The sequence below is a fragment of the Falco peregrinus genome, chromosome 1 (assembly GCF_023634155.1).
Source record: "Falco peregrinus isolate bFalPer1 chromosome 1, bFalPer1.pri, whole genome shotgun sequence".
NCBI classification, from domain to species: Eukaryota; Metazoa; Chordata; class Aves; order Falconiformes; family Falconidae; genus Falco; species Falco peregrinus.
In genome coordinates, this window is record NC_073721.1 from 128,201,888 (window position 1) to 128,222,122 (window position 20,235).

The following is a 20,235-nucleotide window of genomic DNA, read 5'->3' on the forward strand; positions in this document are numbered from 1 at the left end:
CGTAATGTAGAGAAAATTGCTTTCACCAACTATCTGCACTTTTAAAGCAATTACATTTGGGGGGAAGCCGAGAGCGTGTCTGAGTGCTGTGCACATGGCGGGTGTGTTTTAAAATGCGAGAACTCAATAAGGAAAAAAATAGAAAAAGAAAATGCATTTTAAAAAAAATATTTCACGCAGTAGGTACTGAGCAGATAAAATATTTATAACTTAGGGAGGGGACAGCTCTTGGAGGCAGCCAGACATCCCAGCAACGGGATAAGCCAGAGCTCAGAAGAGGAGCCCGGGCAACACGCCCCCACTAAGGGTCCCCTTCCCTCGAAGCAGGGACACCCCCCCCGGGAAGCCCTGACAGCACAGCAGCTGCGCGCTGCCTGGCCCGGCAGAAATAAGGCTTGCCTTAATTAAAACACTGTTCACCCTTCACTTCAGCTGCTCGCCCAGGAGTGATCGTAACAAGCAAGAGTCGCTGCGAGGCCGGCATCAGGGTCGGCTCTCAGTGGGCTTGAACACCCTCGAGAACCTGCTGCCCTCAGATAAAGACGGAGCCACCTTAATGCTTCCGTTTACGGACCTGCAGGCTGAACCAAAACTCAGTAAGCAGCCCAGCGCCGACCAGTTAAAGCCTTCCCCGGACCAGATCTAGACTGGGAGGCAGCGGCTTTATTTGGCCATAGATTAGAAGCTCCTTCAGGCTATCAGAAATACTTCTGATCTCCTTGCCCAACAAGCTGTCACCCTTCAGCACCATTTTTCCCCTCTAATCTGCTAGAATTAGGAAGGATCCCAGGCCATAAACACATCTCTAATTACCAAAGCGGCAGGGGCGAAGCTGCCCCGCTCCCTGCAGCCGCTGCACTGACTGCTGCCAGCACTGCTTAGACATCTAATTTATCAGGCGGATGCCCCTTTCACTTTCTGGCCATGTATCTTCCCCTCGTCTTTATCTGCTCTGGGGACAGGTGTGGGAAGTGGAGAAGTGGCATCTGTGGCTGCTGGTGACAGAGCCCCTTTTCAAAAGATGCTGTTCCGCTGTTATTACCAACTCTCGCCAAGTGGAATTGAGACATGAAGTAGATTTGTGCCCAAGATAATGGCGTTTATTAGACAAGCTATTGAGAAGAAAACAAAAGCTAATAGTGGAGAGCCACTAAGAGCAATGCTTAGAGAGAATACATCAAGAATACAAAGAGGAGCAGTGTTAATAGGTGGTGCTTCCCATCAATGATTAGAAACCTTGAGCAGTCCCTTAACGACACCGGGAGAGTGAAGGTTAGTGTCAACCAGCAAGAGGTAACAAACAGTACAAAGGTGTCCGCGCCCTCAGACAAGGTGTTCAACCCCTTCTTTCACCGTCAGACATGGCTGAGCATCTCTGCCCCAGGGTGGCAGCCCCCAGCTTGCCCACGACCCTTCTCCTCACCTACACGAGCATCACACAACCAACCCCTAGCCCGTATGCTTTTGCTACACACAGAGATACCACTCCACAGAGCAAGGATTCCGGGATAGCTGCTCTGCCCCCCACCACTGTACCCCACAGCAGCATATGAAGGGAAGGAGAATTAAGTCTCTGCACCCTCCTGGAGCAACCAGGGCACTTCTGACAAAGCCAGAATTGCCTTTCCACAGGGAATGCCTTGAAGATCATGGATCCATCTAGATTTTTCCTATCGGAGACCATCTCCTCACCAATCTTTCCTTGCCTGCTGGTTAACCACCAGCCAGCCCAAGCCCCCGGTGAGATTAGCTGGAGCCTGGCACAATGCTCACACCGAGCCACAGCAGAGATCTTTGGGAAAACAGTATCACATGGGAAAGCAGATATCACAGCTGCTAAACAACTACTGGTCTGGGTCCTTGGTGATTTCTGCTTTCAGATTTCCAATCCAGGCAAACAACATAGGAAGTCCCCAGATCCCCTAGCTTCACGGCCAGCCCATGGGGATAGCTGCTTTCACAGCCAGACCTCTTCATCCCAGCCTTCCTCTCCTGCTCTGGGAGGATGCTCAAGGGCTGGGCTGGGGCAAGAGCCGGCGGCACCGGGCAGCGTGGAGGAGGGTGAGCTCAGGCAGAGCACAAGGGCGTCCCTGCAGCCCAGCACCTCCCAAGAAATTTATTGATTGTGACACACTGTCAAAGTGAGACGCGCCTCATTAGCCAGAACCGAAGCAAATAGGAGGGCTCTTTAGCCAATTTAAAAAAAAAATATAATAATAATCAGGCATGCTCCATGGAGCTCACCACCTCCCCGCCTTCAGCCCCAACGGCAAGTCAGAAACTAAGGCAAGATGTAACACAGATCAGAGTCACAGCTTCTCCCCTTCCCCAGGATGGTGAATTCCCCATTTCCAGCAAGCAGCAGCAGCCAGGAGCAGCCAGCAACCATCACACAGCCAGGCTGGATCCGGCACAGCCATCTGTAACAACACAGAGCTCCAGGAGCCACACCTGACACTTGGAGAGTTTGAAAATGAGAGGTTTTGTTTCACAGCTCCTGGAGCATTTTATTTCCCAACTCTTGAAACAGAGCTCATTGACTCTCCTGAGTGGCACTCTCTGCTTAAAAAAATCTATTTTTAAAAGCTTTTCTTTTTTAAATGACGTGGTTTTCCTTTGTGGGTTAAGCTGAGCTGGCACATGCCTTTTTTGTTGTTTTTTCTTTGTGGTTTTCCTCCAAGATTTATCAGCCTTTGGTGCAAAGGGCACTACAACTCTTCTCCAGCTTGCTGGCAATGCTGACCCTCCAGGGTTTTACACCACCTTCCTCCACCCCAGCCTCTTTGCACCATGAGGGAGCCCCTGGCCCTCGGCAGCGTGAAGAGAGCCCCCCCCCCAAGACTCCCACCATGCAGCAAGCTGCTCAACAAGGGGGGCTGCACGGCAAAGCCTCCCAGCGCCTGCAGGACAGGAAGGCGAATGGAGGCAGGACAGGCAGAGGGACCGTTGTGATGCCACCAGAGCATCAGCTGCCCCACCACAAGCCAGTCTGAAGTTTCACAAGCGCACGGACGTGCCTGTTGGCAGAGAACACCCCAGCTCGCTGCTGTCCAACCGGGCACCAGAGGAAGGCGGGAGCTGAAGACGGAGCCGTGGACATTGGGTGGATCGGTCGGGTCCAGCACCACAAGATGAGCCTGTTGTCCCTGCACCAGGGGCCAAGGTGCCCCCAGGCAGAAAGCAAAATTCACCTTACAAGGGACACATCCAACAGCTGGCGGAGGCACCCTGAGAAAAGCCCTCTCTCCTCCACTCGGCAAGAGAAGGGAGAGGCTGCTGGCCTGAAAGGTGCCATCACCCATGAGCTCCCCCCGCCCAGGGCTGGCAGGGGACACCCCACCTGCCACAGCAGGGGCCACCTCCAGCCCTCAGCCGGGTGTTCAGGCTGCCCAAGCCCTTTGGTCACCAGCCTAGGAAGGAGCACTAGGCACACGGATGCTTGTCCTGCGCTCCCCTCCCCGCCCCTGGCCCAGCACCAGGCAAGCTGAGCCCAGCCCAGCTGCATTTTCCTAAATTAAACAATAAACAAGGAGCTGTTGCAGATTTCCCTTACACTGCAGTTCTTTATTAATCCCCACAGTAAACACAAAGGGGAAAAAAAAATAATTAACCTAAGAGGGTTGCTTTCTGTTTAAAGATACAAATGGATGCTAAAAGCAGACAAAGGAGCCCAAGCAGATGCAGGGCAGAAGCAGCGGTGAGCTGCCCACCGGCCCCCGGCGCAGGGAGGGCAGCGGGGCTTGCACTGGCCAAGCCTGGGAGCCTCTGGCCCACAGGAACCATCACCAGCACGGGAAGGCAACCCGCAGGGCTGCACAACCCTAACCCCCGGCAGGGTCTGTCACCCTGGCAAGGGCTTTCTGAGGAGCGGGGCCACCCCCCATACACCCCAGCCTGAACCGACCCTCTCCTCCCAGCAGGTCCCCAAGGCTGGGGGGGTCAGTGGCTCCCACCACAGGCGTGAGGTGCAGCACGCCGGGCGCTGGGGGAATGGCTGGGCAGCAAAACCACAATTATTCGCCTGGAAAAGGGCCAGGACACTGAACTAACCCCCTGCACGCGGCGACTAAACCTATGCGAGGAGGCTGCTTTAGTGAGAAATGGCCATTTGAAGCTTAACAGCTCTCACTGGCAGATTCCCCCCCTCTCTCTCTTCCCTCTGTAGCTGCTTCCCGTACAGTGCACCCAGCTAATTAATTACAGAGCACAATCCAATCAGTCAGGCCATCCTATTGCAGTTAAAGGCATTTAAGAGATAATGCCATGAAACTCCAGATGGACTGGCCTGACCCCTGCCTCCGACACCGCTGGGGTGCTCAGGAGCTGCCGCCGCTCCAGCCGACATCCCAGATCCAAGCATACCAAAAAAAGCCCTTCAGACGCTTGCAGTGCTCCTGTGCACGGGTTGCCAAGCCCCTGCTGACTTTAATGAGACCTGTGCCGTCCTCTTCCACTTGCAGCTTGCCCTGGGGCACCCGGGCTCACCGCTGCCTGCAGAGCACATGCTAGCCTGGCTCAACACAAGCACGGGTAAGGGAGATGCCCCCCGCCCGGCTTCTCCTGCTCCGAGTTTGCCCTCAGCGTGGCAGAAGGACAGATTTGAAGGCCAGATGCCAGCCCATCTTCTCCCCCCTGCTGCCGACACATGCCCCACGTATGGTCAGCTGCGGCAGAGGCTGCCTCAAGGTGCTGTGCGCCACTGTTGGGGGTATGCCAGGGCACCCTGATCCTTCCCCATCTTGTCATAGGGCTCTGCTCCAGCCCCCTGCCACTCCCCCAAATACCAAGAGATGATGGCCACTGCTCAGCAGCAGAGACTGGCCCCGCTGGAGATGGGCTTTGACGGCAAACAGAGGTAGGGGAGTGGCTAAAGTGATGGCATGCTGAACAGCCAGCTCCTTTTTGGTTACTGTTGTCAGCACTGACGTGCTGGTCTCCATATGGGATGTTCTCAGCTTTGCAGAGATGGTTTCAATCTCCTCCCTGGGCTAAAAGTGTGGGAGTTCAACAAAAACCTGAAGTGCCGAGGAGTAAGAAGTTACCAGACCCCTTGGACAAAGGTGGGGGCTTGCATTTGGTCTTGAACCAGGCGCTGTCCCTCCCACCGCCCCCAGCAAGGGGTTCATTCAGTGGGTGCCCTTGGTACATCAAGCACCCTTCTTTTCTTAATCACAGCTATCCGACGTCCAATCCTGACCATGTATCGCTGGAAGCCTGGCTGGTTCCCAAGCCACTCGCTGCAGTGGTATTCAAGGAAAAACCTGTGGCACCAGATCCTGAGCATCCCCACAAAGACTCGGTGTGGCTACGTTGCTTTCTGCCAGCCACGCTCCCAGCCGCCTCATGTTTGATGATGAAAGTGGCTGATTCTGCGATTTACTGACCCTACCCTTGGTTAATTTTGCCTGCCTGGGGTGAAGATAAGCTCTTGGATTTGCAAACATTTTGAGGATTGCTGTTTTAATTATTTCCACACACACACACCCCATCGTGTGTGCATGCGTCAAAAGCTCTTATGCCTTGGTCCAAAGCCCAAAGTTAAGGCGGGTGATATACATCAAGTCTAAATATGCTCCTGTCACAGGTGGCATCAAAAGCTAGTTGCAGTGGAAATGAGCAAGGGTTCTGCTCTCACTTGGTCCAGCCCATCTCACAGCAGTTTAACCTCCAAGGAGAAGTGAGGAAGAGCCTCTCCTCCTCAATCACGCCTCCAAAACGCCTTTGTCAGACTCAAGCACAGCTAACTACGGCAAGGGACAGAAAGGCTCTTCTCAGAGCTCTCCTCACTCAAGCCAAATACCCAGCTATCCTGCATCAGGACCAGCACCACGCAGGCCACAGTGCTTCAGCACTAAAGAGCATCAACAAGGTTTGCACCCAAACGACAACCTCCGGGTTTCCCTATTGCAGATTTGCAAAAGAGGGACACGACTCTGGCGGGGCTGGAGCACAGCTGCAAGCAAACGGCAGCATTTACCAGCCACAAATGGAAAGGGGACAGTGCTGAGATGACGTCTAATAACTGGGTCTTCCTGAAAACACCGTATCTGCGCATCTACAAAACTCACCATCTTACAAGGACATTTACTGAACATCCCTTACAGTGTCAGCAACAGACACCAGCGATTAGCAAGAGGAGCTAGAACCAACTGTGTGGATGGGGCAGGACCAACCCAGACCTCCAAACCCCAGCTGCTGTTACATGTCGGTGGGAGCTGCGTGAGGGCTGGCTTGTTCTAATCAGCACTTAAAGAAGCACAGCTGACTCCTTACCACGGACCCTAAAACAAGGAACGTAACTACAATAACAACACACCACCAGAGCTTCAGCCAGAGAATCAGCACACCAGCTCCTCGTACCCACATCCCCCCTGAGAAGGCTAAGGAACAAGGACAGAGGACAGCTCAGCACATCTAGATAAAAAATAAAACAAAAGGTGATGTCCTCCTTCCTCCCACCGGTGTGCCCCAGATGGACTCGTTACACGGTCTGGCTGCAGAGAGGCCTCGTTTCACGGTAGATACGGCCACGGTGGGACGCCACGGCAGGAGGACCGTCTGGAGGAACTTCTGCTCTCTGGTCTGAACCCGGCTCCTGGGGCCAGTGATCTCAGCCGGGCGGGATGAGGAGACAGATGCTCCACGCATCCCAGCACTGCAGCCCTGGCAGGGTGGGGACATCCCCCGTGAGCACTGAGCTCCCCTGCTGCAGCCATTTGGAGAGGGAAGAGGCTTTTCCCCATGGAGTCAGGGAACCGAAACTCTCCAAACGCTTATCTCAAGAGCTCCTGTAGAGCGTTACAGGGATACGGCAGGAGGAGGGAGGAGAAGCTGTTCAATAAACCCTGAGGCCATCCCACTTTATGTGCCTAGCCACAGCTCTGGAGTACCTTGGTTCTAGAGGTAATTCCCTCCTCCTTGGCTCCCTGGGGATCCCATAAAACAGGGCACGTCTCCTGACAGCCCCGCAAGGACTCCCTTGAGACTGAAAAGATGAGCTGAAACAAAGCAATGCTGGAAAAGCATCAGCCCCTCAGAGGATGGCATCGACTTGAGGTTGTGCTACCAGCCCAGAGCATCCGCTCTGCACCGAGCCCCCAAAGCAATGCACCAGCGAAAGTTCTCAGCCTTCAGCATCCATCTTCCCTTTGCCACAGCTGTAGCACCAGCATTGCTGCTGGAGCCTGCACCGTCCCATTTTCTGCACCTTGCTATGAACCCTTCTAGAAGCCACCAATTAAACCACTGAACTGTTCTCAGCTCAGCCTCCCATGCATGAAAACGTCCTGTTATTTCACACCTGCCAAGAGTTGTGTCCCAGAAGATTTATCTTGAACTGACACTTGAGGATAATTAAACCCCTCTCTCTCTCTCTCCTGTTAGCAGCGCAGCAGATAAAAGGAGAGCCCTGGGGCCCTCTGATCGCTGTTGTGGCGGGTTGCTTCTGTACAAGCCAAGGAACATGAGATGAGCCTCAGTTTCTCAAGAGACATGGACGGGGGGAGGGGGCAGGAGGACAGCTTTGCAATTTGCCCTAATTTGGCAGAGGAGCTGAACAAGACGTAAGACGCATGCAGGCAGCTTCCCTAGCAGGGCAGATCATCTGGAGAATGAAGAGCTGGAAAACAAATGTCTGGGATCGAATCGAACCCACCCTTGTTGCTAAACCTGGGGTATCATCTGTCACTGAGCCATCGGTCCCCAGAGGTCCGGCCATCACGGTCCAGGCACCCTTCCCACCTGCTCCAGCTCCAGCCTGAGCTGCCCAAGGCAGGGCTGGCTCCCACCGCACCCACCGCTACCGGAGGCGCTGGGTGCCCCATTGAGCCAGCCCAAAGTTGGCCGCGTTTGGGGAGTGGGTGGCAAGGTGGGCGAGCAGCCGGCCTGGCAACAGCCCCCTGCTCAGCCCTGCCCGGCCCCCGCCTGCTGCCTGAGGTTGCTGCGCGTATCCAACCTCAAAGCCCAGCTTCGATCCTGGCGGTTTTGAGGTTGGCGCTGAGCATCTGCCATCACCCCGGGCTGGGCCTCCGGCAGCTCGCGCGGGGGGCGGGCGGGAAACCGCGAGCACGGGGACCCCCACCTACCTGCCCCAAGGAGCCCTGCACGCCGCCGAGGGGTCCCTTCCCTCTTCCTAGCCCCGCTGCGAGGGCGGCAGGCGGCAGGTCCCACTTGCTGAGCGATGCTCAGAGAAGCCGCAGGTCCCCAAGGAGCCCCCCCAGCCCCATCCCCCTGCGGCTGCCCCCTCCCCCCGCCACCGTTACCTGCGGGGGCTCGGGCGGCGGCCGGGCGAGACGCGCCGCGCTGCAGCTGGGCTCGGCTCCGCGGGGCTCGGCGCATCCTCCGCCGCTCGGGGCTCGGCCGGGCTCCCGCGCCCCGCTCCCCGCCGCTCGGCTCCGCGCTCCGCCGCACGCGCTCCCCCGCACCCCGCGGCAGCAGCGGGGACGCGCGCATACCCCGGGGCTGGCGGCTCGAGGCTCCGCTCGCCGCCGCGGCGCCCGGCACCTCCCGCCGCCACCGCCGTACCGGAGCGCCCCGCCCGCCCCCGCCTCCCCGCGCCCCTCCGCGCCCGGCCCCGGCGACAAATCGCGGCCGGGATTGCTTTAAAGAGAGAGCGTCCGCAGAGCCGGGGGAGGGGGGGCACGCGGCTTGACCCTCCCCCGGGCTGCACGGCACCCCCCGGCCCCCTTGGGCTCCCTGGGGCGCTGGGCATGCTGTGCGGCCGAGCCCCGACAGCTCAGCGCACTGGTGGCTGCAGCGGTGCTGCCATTGATGGCCTTTGCAGCCATCAGTGCCTTGAGCTGTCGGGGCTCAGCCATGTCCCCCCGCACGGGGCGCGGGCAGCCCTGATGCTGAGCCCCAGCCAGCAGCACACCATGCAGCCCCCCTCCGTTATTCTGTGACAGCGAGAGACACCCCCCAAGCAACCTGGCAGGGGTGCCAGCCTCGTGGGGGGAAATGTTCCTGGATCCCTGGGGAGAACAGAGCTGACTGGGGTTGGGGCAGGTTATCCACTGCCCTGCACCTTCCCAGTGAGCCCCAGTCCTGCTGCAGCTGAGGGACGCTGGGCCAGGCTGTCCCCAGGTGCACAGCACCACCAGCAGCCTGTGACTTACCAGAGGGGCTTTCCAACAAATATTTTACCCATACGACGTCTCAGCAGGATCTGAGGGAAGCCACAGCCTTCCTTGGCACTTGGTGCATTCAGCAATCACGCTAAAATCTCTGCCTGGAGATCATGGGCTCAAGCTGGCAGCTCTGCAGGGAGGATCCTTCGGATCGGCTGCCCACGGAGGAAGCCCCTCTCCTTGCCCCCCGCTGCGCCCCATGCCCAAACAGCCCCCTGAAGAGCACCATCAACTGTTTCTTTGCAAGACCAACTTACACCATGCCCTGCACACATGTGGTGCTCGTGTCTGTACACCTGGCACGGGCCACCTGGCACAGGAGACGCTAATCCAGTGGGAAAGGCATATGAAGCTTTGGCAGAGCCCCCTCCCCAAGCAGCCCTCACCTTCTCCACAGGCCTCCTTTAGTGAACATCTTCATGCACTCATCCATAAAAACCATTGCTAATTTGGGGTGCTCTGTTGCAAATTTGCAAGATGATTGAATCGGGCATTGTCCTATTCCCAGACCTAAGTTTATCCCCCTGGCTGGGTTTGCCTTACCCCTTCCCAGGGCTGGAGGAGAGGACCCACCGAGGTCCTCAGTGCCCTGGGGAAATGCCCTGGGCTCCCTTCTACAAGCCAAGCTGCAAGCCCCCTTCCCAAAGCTGCCACCCTGCCACACTCTGGCTTCAGGTATTATCAGATGTTTTCTGATTCTGAAAATCCATCAGATTTTCTCCTGCCAATATCCTCCTCCTGCTTGCTCAAGCAGGAGCAGAGGCTTGCAGGCCTGTGGGTTTTAATCAAACCCGGAATTCTCTACACCGTTATGTTACCTCTGTTTGTCTTGCTGGAATGAAGCAACCTGTTTGGTGAGGTTTTCCAGAGCATCCCAGCCTGTGCAGCCTGGGGGAGTGAATGTGCCCCTGGCCCTGGGCTACCGGCTGGACTGCAGCAGCCCACAGTGGCCACAGCTGGCACGGGTGCTGGTGGGGGTGCCAGCAGTGCTCAGCGCTGCACAGCCACCAGGAGCAAGCCCAGTGCTCCCTGTCCCGAGGAAACTCCAGCCGCCACAGCAAGGGCAGGCAGCCCTGGGGGCAGGAGCAGGCAGAGGGGCAGGCAGCTCGCTCAGGGGGACAGAGCTGGGAGCAGGATGGGAGCAGGCAGCGCTGCGCAGCCCCGGCTCTGCGGCAGGAGCGCAGGCAGCACCCCTCCGTGCCTCACGCTGCGGTACTGATCCTCGCTGCTTTCGCGCTTGGTGTGTTTCATCAGTGAACACCATCTGTACCAGAACCAGGTATTGTTATGACCTTTGAGGCTCCATCCAGTGGTCGCTTCCATCAGATGCTTTTGTGTCTTACGATGATCCCAGGCACGGTGCCAGACTCAGAACACGCTGAAAGCAGGGAACATCTTTCCTCTGGTTTCAGGAAGGAGATATAGCATCCAAAAAACCTGTCCAGGATTTGGGCTAGAATTATTCCTATTCCATTAACACTAGGGATAAGTGAGATAGGAAAATCCACCTCATGGGAGGATTGGAAAGTAATTAATGCATAACATTAGTAATGATCTTCTTATTCCAGCTCTGCTTATTATTACAACAAGCTTTGCTCTAGTCCACCATGATGTGCTGCATAAAGCAGCTATCTTCTGAATCTGATTTCCTGTTTGGAGATGATCTCTAGCTGAGAAATTACCTGCTCTCAAAACTGATTAGAGTCCTCATCAGCAGATTCTTCACCCATCCTTTAGGCAGGCCCTAGAATATACAAGGAATTCAGAATAATTTCATGCAGGAGGTAAAATCTGGAGTTGGTGGCCCAGCTGTGTGCTGTTTCCAGAGAAAATCCAGAAAAAGCAATGACGGCAGCAGGTCGCCAGCCCAAATCCGGGTGCTATGAGCTGCTCCGCTCAGGTCAGTGGATGCTTCAGCTCCTGTGGTGCCTTCCCTGCCCATGGCTGATGCTGGCTGCCTCTGGCTCATCGCCGCGTCCACTCCCAAGCACTTTGGGGGGCTGTCCCCAGCTCTGGGTGCCTGACAGTCCCTGTGCAGAGGGGGCCTGGCATCAGCTGTCCCTGCCTGCAGGAACGATGCTCCCTGCCCTAGGAAACTGGGGTCCTCAGAGGGTGCCAGCACTGCATGATGCACCCAGGACATCCAGAAAGGAGCCTGGAGTGGGCAGGACCCTGCTGGCTCCCACTTCAGGCCCCTGCAGTTGCAGGCAGCTGGTTTTCTGCTCCCTTCACATGCTGGTCCAGCTCCGTCTGGAAAGCAGTGAGGTATTTTTCCTTCTCTGCTTCCCATGGCTAAAAACTGTCTCGCAACTCCCATGGTTAAAAACTGTCTCCTAATTTCCAGCCTACATTAGACAGTTTAAACCTATTTGTTCTTGTGCCAGCACAGTCTTTTAGCTTAAATGGTTCCTTTCTGTACCTAGTGTTTACTTGCTTGATATATTTATGGAGAGTAATCATATCCCCGCTTTACCTTCCCTTTGCTGGGCTAGACAAGCCAAGTGCTTTCAGTCTTGTCTTATAAGACAGGCTCTCCATTCCCGCCACCATGCTAACAGCCCTTCTCCGCACCGCTTCCAGCATGAATTAATCTTGCTGGAAGACGGGCCACTGCGGCTGCGTGCGGCACTTTGAACATCTCCCAGTGCCCGGCACAGCCATCGGTGCCTGCTCCACCTCGCCTGATGCCACCCCAAAGCTGGCAACTGCAGCTCGGAGCACAGCAGTGCCACCCATGTGCTGGCCTTCCCCGCGCCAGGTTGTCACCTGAATGAGGTGACGCTGCAAGGGACCTTGCCCTGTGCCTGCAGAACAAGCCTACCCAGCCAGCTCCCCAGGCTGCCGGCTCCTGCCTTCCCCTCCGGCCGAACGCAGCGGGGTTGGGCGCTCCCGCATACTAAAGAGGGTTGATTTCCCTCTTCTCTGCTGCACTGCAACGGTGTACGTGCGGAGCTCTCCCGTGGGGGGTTATAAACTCCTGTAGCCTTAAATGAAACTCACAGAGGACACACAGACTCATCCCACTAAACACAAGAGGGAGATGGTATCACCATGCTCTGATGGTCACTAATAACTTTACCTCTCCTGTGCTATTCTCAGCAGAGATAAACCTCCAGTGTCTGATGAGCCAGAACAGAAATATCCAATGGTTCTCTGTTCTTTTCTATTTTTGCTGCAAGCTGGTTAACCCTGAAATCCAATTACTGCTCATTATTCAATGGAACTTGCCTCTTATCAAATGGACACATTGCGGGGCCGCTGTGCCGACTCCAAGTGCTAATGGAGCTGCAAATTACTCCTGCCATGCTGACGGACCCATAGGTGTGAGCCCAGGGGTACTGCTGCAGCACCCCCATGTACGCTCCGGGGATGCCTACACCCTGCATCCCTTTCCCGTCGCTGCTGAGCACGCTGCCCACGTGCCAGCCACGGGCTGATGTGACCACAGGCTCCCTGGAGCTGCAGGCACAGCGCACACAGCAGCACTGGCTGCGAGCTTCGGCTCCCAAGGTTGCTGCGGCATGTCCTCGCCCTCCAGCCCAGTGCCATGGCCAGAGCTGCCCTGCCTGGCCACCCATGGGTGCCACGGACCCGTCCTGCACCCCAGCACGTGGCTGGGCTTGTTGACTGGGTGCTCGGAGGGGTCAGGCAAGCAGCCTTTAAGCTCCAGGGGTTATTGTGCACGGTGTGCAATGCAAGGGGCTGATCCAGGCGCACCGTGGATCAGCCTGGGAGCCTTGATGTGCGGGAGAGGCTGGCTCCCTGCATTAGCACGGGAAGCAGGCACGCAGCCAAGCCCAAATGCCACCTAATTCACATTCGGCACTGAATTCAGCAGGTGGGGAAAGGGAAAAAAAAAAAAAAAAAGCTTTGCAGTTTTCCAGTTTTCTTTGCTGATTAAAGTCATGGCACAGCAAGTTTCACCTACGTTCATTAGCAAGAGGGGAGGGAGGGGGATGTTCCCAGCAGCAGCTGCTGCCAACACTCCCCCAGCACTGAAGACGCAGCTGAGCACGAGCTGAACATCCTGCCCATAACCCGGTGCTACACAGGCTGGATGCGGCCCCGGGGCCCTGACCCACATCCCTTGCCCTGCAATCTCCCATCTTCCTCTCCCTGGCATTAGCCTACCCTGCCACGATGGCCTCAGGGATAGTTTCTCAGGTCAGCTTGGTTTAAATAAGCCCCACAGTAGTCTCTCTCTCTTCCAGATCATCCGTCGTTTCTTCTTTGAGACAGCTTAGGCTAATCCCCCTCAGAGACAGATGATGGAAATGGCAGGGGATGCTCCAGGCGAGGTCTCCTGGCGCCACCAGACGTGCCTGCCACTCTTTCTGGCACCCACCACTGCATCGTCACTGGGCTGCTGGTAAGCCCTGCCAAGCCCTGCTTGCTGCCTGCCTCCCCATGCACTGCTGGCAATATCACACCTCCAGTTTCTCATCGACTAGACCAACAGGCAATCCGGTGGGGATCTGGACCAGCCATGGACACATGGCTGCGTTGCAGCCTCGTTAGCAGGGTGACACAAAGATTGGGGCTGCAAAGCACAGCTGCGCAATGGGGACCCGTGTCTCACTTGTCCAATTCAGCTCGTACCGCCTCGGCACGAGCATGCTCTCAGAGCACCGAGGAGCTGCTGCTGCCATCTCTGCCCTGATTTCCCTAGCTGCACCAGCCTTTTATTCACTGCACTGCCCGCCCGTGCCCCTGCAAAGAGATTCTCACGCAAAATGTCATCCACTCACACCCAAGACATCAAGGCTGCTGGCAGGAAGACGGGAGCAGGACCAGTGTGATGGATGCTCAGGAAGGATCATGCCCACGTCGTCAAATTTCAGTCCCTCCACACAGGGCCAACTGTGGGAAGTCAGCAAAGCCAGGGCTGGAGCCACAGGTGGGTGTGGGACATGGGGAGTGGTGGCTCAAGGTCCTCTGGCTCAGTGCTGTGCCTGGGGAGCGCTGGAGCTGGGCATCCCCCGCATGCAGGGGCAGGTGGGCAGTAAAAGCAGGCACTGAGAGCTGAGCACAAGGCTTTCACTTCCACCCCCAGCTAACTTGTCAGCTATCATTTTCCTGATTAGAGCTAATTAATTCCCCCAGCCACCCTCCCAATTCATTAAAGTGATTAGCACCTTGGCCAACAGCACCAGCGGTGCCCTCCCCGCTCCCACCCCTGATCATGGGAGGGTCAGTCTGCACCTGCCTGCCAGGCACCCACCAGAGCAGAAGATTGTGAGGTGCCACCCTGAGCTCCTGTGGGACCCAGCAGCTCCCTGTGGCCTGGGTCTGGTCCCCACTCTCCAGTCCTGGTTTGGCTCTCTCCTGCTCGTGCCAAAGGCAGAGCATCCCAGGGAGCCACGGAGGGGGAAGGGGAGAAAGAAGCTGATGAAACCCCAGTAAGTGAAAGATTAAACATAATGCCAAGTAAATTAATATACAAGAAGAGAAGGCAGGTTTTAAATTAACTCATTATACTGCTAGGCTTTCAAACCCATTTATTTACCCCATAGGTCCTGCAGCTTCATATGGAAAATGGCTTCTGCTTGACTGCTATTAAAGCTCAAACGCAGAGCGACGTGGCTGCGCGACAGCCGCCGAAGGCTGGTAGTCGACACCTGAGCATGCCCACAGATATATGCAGGGACGGGTAATTGCACATGCAAAACGTTCGGCTGTGACAGCAAGCAGGACGATTGAGCAGAGAAATGGGAATGCATTTCCATGCACAATTACCTGGGGTGGGGGCTGAGCCACAGCTCCAGAAGACAACAGGGTCGGGTTCTGCCCCCCCCCCAAGTGCTGTGTGTGCTGTGTGATAGCCGCCTCCTCTCCATGCCTGCCTATTTCCCAGGGGAGCAGGGCATTTCCATCCTCCCAGGAGCCGGGGAATGCTGAGCTGGATGAACCCAGTGCTTATTACTGGGTTAGCTGTGATTACGGAGCAAAATGCGCTGTTCTTTGGGCAGGGGGATGGGGTGGGGAGGTGGATTTACTGGGAAAAGGGGCAGGGAAGGAAGCAGATAGTCTAAGCCCCTTTGTTTGAGAAGTGGCTGTGATCAGGCGAGACTTTTCTATGGGGTCTCTTATTCAGGAGTTGCTGTTCCCAGGTCTTACTGATGAGCTGGAGCTGGTTCGTAATAGAGGATAATAAATAAAAGGGCAAAGGGGGAAAAGAAGAAACCCAGACCTCATTTTCTTCCCACTGCCTCCCCTTGAGCTGGCAAACAAAAGCCAAGCTGAGCAGCAGGATGCTCAGCCAGAGCTATGGCGAAGCGGCTCGTGCTGGCACAGATGGCGCGTTCCTCGGGGTCTCCTTGTGCCAGGGGCAAGGTCTGGTGCTGGCTCTGCCAAGGGGAGCCGCACAGGCCAGGCCGGCAGCTAGCCCAGAGCCTGCTTTGTCCCCATTCCTGGCTGCCAGCTTCACTGCACTACAATTCCCAGCAGCCTGCAGGAGGGTCTTTGCCTCGGAAAGCAGCATTGAGCAGGGCACGGCTGATAAAGCGCTTGAGGGACAGAGCCAGCCCAGCAGCCAGCTCAGTGCCAGACTGCCAGAGGTGGATGCGGATGGCGAGGCAGCACCAGGAATTTTCAAGGCCAGGGCAAAGGGCTGGAGCGGGGCTTGGGGCACAGCACTTCCCAGTGGGGCTGCAGTGGGCGAGGGCAGGGTGATGGCATCACATCTTGCACGCTCGCACTGTCCTCATCATGCTTTGCTTTGCCCTTCAGCAACCAGCATCAGCTGCTCTGCTGCCTGGGCAGGGAGAGGAGGTGGTCCTGGGTGGTCTTGGAAAGGCTTCTCCTGGCCCAGTCTTGGGAGCACAACACGGGGGGGCCACCTCTGTGGCCAGGCGGGAGCAAACCTGCCTCCCCAGGGGCTCCAAGGACAGTGACACTGTGGCCCTGGGCTCAGGTGGGAATCACTGGAAAGAGGCAGCCCCCAAGCCCCGCCCCCCCCCATGCCTCTAATTATCACACCTTCACCTCGTGAGTGCCAGTCCTACTTTCCCCCATTCATAATTCAGCCTGACACAGCCCAGCAAAAATCAATTCACTCTTATAAGAAAGTGCCAAGGCAAATTATTTCCTAAAGCCTTCGACAGGGCTTTCTTCTCCCCCAATGACTGTATCTTCGGTGTAGAGTCCTAAATTACAGATTAACCCTTTGAGCTCTTCCAGCTTGCCGGAGAGCCCAGCCAGAGGTGTGATTGATGAAGCCATCAGCAAGAGCACCTTGTCGCCTCGTTGCCCATCCGTTAGGGGATGAGCCCATCTAGCTGCCTAAATGCAAGTCCACCCATTCATCCTCCCCTAAATCATTCCTCTAGCAAAGCTGCTGGCTGTACAACCTTCACCACACAACCTTGTCGGGGGAGCAAGCAAAACAACGGCTCCTCGATTCATAGCCAGGCAGTTCAGGTGTTTGGGGGTGCCATTCCCCAGAGGCCTCTTTCGTTTCCATAGCAGTTTGTGGCCATCAGAGATTTTTATTTTTTTTTTCCTTTTTCACCATGTCCTGGTAAGTCACTACCGGCAAAACGCAGCTCAGCATCCCCACAGCCTTGGCAGCCAGTTCCCAGTGGCAGGGTCTGGCCCCGGTGTGTGCCATGCCCTGCAGCCCCCCGGGCACAGTCCGCAGGGACTGGCCATCCCCTGCCTGACCCCCACAGCTGTTTGTGCTAGTTGTAATTGCCCCCATTATTCCCCTGCCAAGAAACAGCACCGAGGAAGATAACAAAGCTCTTTTTCCCATGCAAGGTCACCGGCTACAGTGTGTTGGATTATTATGTGGCATTTTAAACTCATTAACATAATCAGTACCCACGTACAGAGAGAAGGAAGGAAGTGAGAATAGAAATGTTAGGGTTTGGGGTCTTTGTGGTACAGGCTTTGAGGTCCCTGAGAGCACCCAACAGCTCCTGGTAGAGTATTATGGCAGGGGCTGTCACCTCTGATCTAAGCAGATGTTGGAGAAAAATACTAGAAATCTAAAAAGCCTTAAAATCTGCTCAGCGAAAAGTCTTTCCCCAGCCTTGGACCACAAAGAATGGAAATCATGTGGAGCCGATGAAAGAGCAAATCTAATAAAGAGAGTTTGAAGCGGAGAGGGGGAAAAGAAAAAGAAAAAAAACAAGAGGGGGAGGAAGAGAATGGATCAGAGTTGTAAACTGGCTGGAAATCAGTCCGTTATCACAAACACATGATCAGAACTTAATAGTATTTGACATTTCATTAATTTAAACCAGGAGTCTTGGGAAAAGAGAGAGAAAAAGAAAGAACATTATTAATTTTAAAGACCTCCTCCCGGAAGGGCTCACACTGAAAAAAGAAAAGTGTTAGAAGAAATTTGTATCTTTATATATTTCCCCAGTTTCCTCTGTCTTTTCTCCTCTGGCTGTGGAAGAACTTGCTAGCCATCAAAAACTCAGGGCTGGGCTCCCCGTGCCTTTCCCAGCCCCAAGCAGCAAACGTTAAAAGGCCATCCCAGTCCCAGCTGTACCACGGGGCAGATGCAGGGTGGGATACAGGGTTGTCCCTACAGGCACATGGGTATGAACCAGCAAAAGCCACATGCTATTAGTAACTCACAGACAGGCTTGCACAGCTTCAGGAGGTGCCTACAGCCGCTGCCCAAAAGCGTCCATCTGTCCTGCATCCACTGGCGGATGAGGCACTGAGGACTGAAATAGCTGTCCCCGAACCCAACAGCATCAGAGCATCCTCAGCAGCTGCAGGAGGGGGACAGCATCTCCCCGCTTCCCTGCCACAGAGGAGCTGAAGGCAAAGTTGCCAAAAATAAAACGATTCAGGACACCGCCTCTATTGTAAGGGCAGATGGATGTCACTGGGGCTACGCTTGAAAAGGCAGATCTAAAAGGATGGAATTAAAGAGACTTCGGAGGAAAAGAGGCTGCTAAAGCAGATATGCGGCTTTGCAGATATGGCTTCTGCAGGTGGAGTGGCAGCCCAGCCTTTGGGTCCGAATGGGAAAGGGAGCCACCCCCCAGCCCTCCCCAGGTGCCTTCAGCACTGCGAAGGTGCCTTCCTTCACCCCTCCAGCTTCCACCAACAACTTTTTAAAAAGCACTTCTGGATCTTCCCCTCGTATTTTAAGGGACTTCAATAATCATAGTTTATTACTTCAAAGGATTTTTGAAATTGTCGTTGTTTTTCCCCTTTCAGTGTGGCCACGCATCGCGACACCGGAGAAGCTACACAGCTGCCTGTGGGGTGACCAATTTAGCTCCATGTATTTTGACTGCTTTCTCAAGTCCTGCTATTCATTTTTCTGCTGGGTCCATCTGAGAATTCAGCTTATTTAAAAAAAAAAAAAGCCACATGTGGGGCAGAGCTACGCCACTGATGCCTGCCTCCAGACAGAGCTTCCACTTTTCCCCAGTGTGGGTCCTGCCACCTCAGGGGTCCTTTGCTTTTAGGGCTGATGGGAGCTGGTGATAAAGGAGAAACATTTCCCCGACTTCCCCAGCGACACCTGGGGTTTGCTCAGTGCCAGCAATTACCTGTTTCCCTATCACATGCCCTGTTTAACAGCATTTGCTCTCACCTAGTTTCAGCACAGATAATTTTAGTGCTTTAGCCCTACACTTTATCTCTTCAACCAAGGACTTCACTTGCTGCCAATGAAGCTGGTGGTTTCAAGAGCTGGGCCAGGTTACTTGCCTTCAGGCAGATGTTCAGTGCTACTCAGGCTGCTGAAAATGGGGAAATAATAGGAAAAACAATCATTTGCATGCCAAGCCCTTCAGGATCCTCTTGGGCCAGCTCCCGACCTCACCATCTCGGTGCCCAGCAAACACCCCCATGCCACCAGTTCTCCCCCAGCTAACTGGGTTTTACTCCTCACCACTATTAAACATGCCCTGGAAGGGGTAAGGAGGTATTGGAGATGCTGAAGCCACCCCACGATGGCTTTGGCTTTTCTTCTCTTTTATTGCTGCCTTCTAACAGAGCAGAAGCACAAAGCGGGTATTTATGAGCCCGACCGACGGTGGGTTTGGCTCTGGGCTGCGTTTAAAGCACCTCTGTTGTTTCCCAGCATTAACCGCCTCCCAGATATTTACAACACTTGACAGCTGGAGACAGAGCCAGGTTAAAGCGCCCAGCTGCTTCCACCTGCACCTCGGGCAAAACTTTGTTAGGGGGTGTGGGAGGAGAGGAAAGGAGAGCTCCTGGATGAAAGCGTGGGCATCTCTTCACCAGACCAGGTCCCGCTCCCCAGGTCCCCATGTTGAGCACAGCCAGGAGGGGCTGTGGGGGGATGCTAAGCACTACCCATGTTGTACCAGTGTGTTCCCAGTTTGCTCCCCCAGTTCCTCGCTTCACATGCCAGGACTGGGGTGGCTGGGCTGTAGCAGGTCCCCCCGTGCCTTTACTCTGCTTCCCCATCCCGGCTGCGGAGTTGCCTCATTTTTCTTTCTCTCCCACGCTCCCTTTATCGCACATTTATTTTTCTTCACTGCTTTTGCATCCTATTCATCTGTCTCTCTTTCCATCTCATCTCCCCCATCCTGAAAGGCTTGTCAGGAGAAGAAAGAGCAAGCCCAGCTTCTCCCAGCTCTATTTACCAAATAAGGCCTGGAGTCAGGTTTTATTTAGGAAAAGGAAAATGAACTGGATGCAAGTAGGCCAGCAGATGCGTCTGTGAATAAAAAGGATGACGGCAAAGAGAAAGATGAACAAGGGAGAAGAGGCGGAGCATCCCCTCGGGATGCCGGACACAAGCTCATTGCCAGAGCCGCGGTCCAGTGCTGGGGGAGCCGCCGGCTGCAGTCTCGGCAGTTTTGCTCGTTAGCGGTGTCGGAACAGCATGAAAAATACAGGAGTGTCACGGGAGGTTAGGGAGCAAGTCAGGTGGCTAATTAGTTGGTTTAGGGCATCTTTTCTTTGAAGCCGAAGCAGTGGTTTCCTTCCCCCCATAGGCTATAATGCAATTAGACAGGCAGCAGCTCTCAGGAGCAACAGACTGGGTGAGTGTGTGGAGGGCGGGGGAGGGAGGGAAGGAGTGGGAAGGGGTGTAGAAAAGCTGTGGAAATCCCTCCTGCCCCCCACCACAGTGTGGGAAGCACAGTCTTAGGGGAGAAAAGCTGTA

The 20,235-nt window shown here is 55.3% G+C and overlaps 1 protein-coding gene across 1 annotated transcript in view; it reads right to left on the minus strand.

Moving 5' to 3' along the window:
- Positions 1-8,529, minus strand: part of LINGO1 (leucine rich repeat and Ig domain containing 1) — a 169,656-nt gene extending 161,127 nt beyond the window's left edge. Inside the window, exon 1 of the mRNA XM_055793509.1 lies at positions 8,262-8,529. The gene's annotated coding sequence lies outside the window, so the exon portion shown is untranslated. The remainder of the gene's footprint in view (positions 1-8,261) is intronic.
- Between the last annotated feature and the right edge of the window lie 11,706 nt (positions 8,530-20,235).